Source organism: Arachis ipaensis, chromosome B06 (assembly GCF_000816755.2).
Source record: "Arachis ipaensis cultivar K30076 chromosome B06, Araip1.1, whole genome shotgun sequence".
Lineage (NCBI taxonomy): Eukaryota > Viridiplantae > Streptophyta > Magnoliopsida > Fabales > Fabaceae > Arachis > Arachis ipaensis.
In genome coordinates, this window is record NC_029790.2 from 134,862,219 (window position 1) to 134,865,134 (window position 2,916).

The window sequence follows — 2,916 nt, forward strand, 5'->3', positions numbered from 1 at the left end:
AGGATCGAATAAAATAAAATTGAGAACTTTAAAATGTAAATAAGATTAAATTTTAAAAAAAATTTCAATGTACATATAGAATTAGTAAAATCTAAATCTTATTTTACTTATTGTCTGTGTTAGACTGCAGAATATAAAATGAATAGACATAAATGTCATTCTTTCAAACTTTACACAAATATATAATATGTAAAGTTAGTTAAACGTGCGCTTCACTTTTTGATTTGTTTTATTAAAGAAAACATATATTCCGTGAGTATATTTTAATTTGCTTCATCTACTGATGAATTGTTTAACAAACATATATAAGGGTTGCTATATAATGTAATCACTCCTCTCTTGGATTCGAATTTAAATTTCATTTGTTGGAATTTTTTATTTTGTAGGTTTTAAACATATATTTAAATAAGTATAAGTAAATTAACTATTTTATATTTGATTTATATACGGTAGTCTGATTTTATTATTCTGTTAAATAATAAAAAATAAGTCCAAATTTTTTACCGAGTTAGACTTTAATGAGAATAAAACTAAATTATTCTATTTTGTTTGGACTTTTTAGATTTAATAGAACTAATAACTAAATTTAAAGAGAACTCCGGATTTTTATTCTAAAAATACATCTTATTGCCGTTTTAGTTTTTGTTTCTAGAAATTTTAATCCTATATACTATAACAATTCCAGCAGATAGCGGCAAAAATTTTGCGACGGTTTTATAAAACTACTACAAAACGGCAATATACGGCACATATAGTGGCGGTTATTGGTTGGGGATGCAATCAGAACCACATTTAGCGGCGATTTTCTCGAACCGCCGCTATATTTCAATCAGACTTGCACTTAGCGGCGTCTTTTCGAAAACCGCCACTATATGTACTGTCGAGTGAGTTATTGTTTTACATTTTGCGGTGGTTTTGTTTAAACCGCCGCAAAATACGTATTACCACATATTGCAATGTTTTCTTTAGTAATAACCATCTGGGTATAATCTAGTTAAGTAAACACTACTATCTTAAGCTACATATGTTTAAATCATTGTTACTTAAACTCGTAACATTTTTTCTACATTCGTTTTACGTAAAAAAAATTCACAAGTTAAATAACCTATATATGTTAACTCATGTGAATAAATTAACCAATAAGATTTTCTTGTTTACTTTATTTGCATTTAAATTTGCATTCAAATATGGATGTAAAAGAAGAAAATAAAATCATACTCTGGACTCATTAAAAATTAAACATTTTCTAAAAATAATAATTATAAATATTTTCTATAAAATATTAAAAATAATAATTAAAAATTGAATTCATTATGGATATTATTAAATGTACTCTTTATTGTATTCTTTATATACGCTTGGATCATATATAAATAGATATAAATTAATTCGATCTACTATGGTCCAAAATTAATTCGAAGCAGATCCATTCGAATTACTACGGACGTCCTAGTGTGCATAATTTGAATCACCCTGATTCGAACTACCCTAAAACTACATGCAAGCATAATTCAAATTAGACAAATTCGAATTACAAGCATTACTACTAATTCGAATAGGACTAATTCGAATTAGTGTTGGTTTGTCTAATTCGAATGAGACTGATTCGAATTACATATGAATGTGCTTTTGGGAGATCCTGGTAATGTTTTTCAATTTCGTAGAATTGTGTAATTTAGTCCTCCATTTGATTTAATTGTGCATTTTACCCAATATATAAATTATACAACAAAAATCTGTGTGGCAATCAAATGTGTTCATGTGATATATATAATTATTAGCGCTAAATACATCGAAGAGACATTTTGCTTGGTGGTATCATGACATTGTTAAAGCTTTTCCTTCTTCGAGGTTCCAAGTTCGAGCCCTGCCTTCTTCGTTTGTGGAAGGCTTTACATAGTTGATATTCTACAGTGATCGTGGGTGGTGGAAGCGCAGGCTTAACGATTGAGTCGGTTGGATCACCGGACGGTCCGGTCCGATTCTAATAACTATGAACGAAAATACTAAAATTTGGCTTTAAACCGCCGCAAAACAAATGTTGTTTTCGTTTATTTGTTATTTAGCGGCGTTGCAAACCGCTGCAAAATTGATAGACGTTTAACGGCGGTTATTCTAGCGGTTAACTAAAACCGCCGCTATCCGTTTAGCCGCGCCCCATCTTCCGGCGTTTTATTAAATCGCCGCGAAATGTTTTGCGGTTCAAAACCGCCGCTAAACGGCTCCAGCAATTGCCGCTAAATGCCGCTTTTGTTGTAGTATGTGTTTCCATTTTTTGGAAGTATTAAAGGAATTGAAATTTTGTATTTTAAGACTAAAATTTTAGTTTATTATTTGGCTATCAAATATAATACCGAGTCTTAGTTCTTGATCTCCAATTTCAGTCTTTGAAAACAAACACTATCTAAAAGAATAAAAACTACTAATTAGATCCTCAATGATAGAAAACATTGTATAAGTTATACTTTTCATCAATTAAAATTACAAAACACAATAAAATTGTCTAGATATCCTGTTATCTACAGTGATATATTTCATTTCTGTCACATTAGCATGCAAAATTTTTGTTTCAAATAAAAGAGGTTCATGATAATTATATGAAAACTCAAAACATGAAGGAGGCATCAAGCAATAGAATCATCACCGCATACTAACGTGACAAAAATAAAATATTTTTACTATAAATAATAAAACACTTAAGCAATTTCGTTTCGTTTTGCACTTTCACTTGACAAAAGGATATAATGTATTTATATCATTTACTTTTTTTTGAAAGTCTAGTTGATATTTTTGTATTCTTTAAACGTTAATTAATTCAAATTCAAAATATTTAGAAATCTAATTGCCACTTTACTTAAAAAATATATTTTTAAATAATTAGTTTAAAATTAGTAAATATTTTTAAAAACTCTTTTT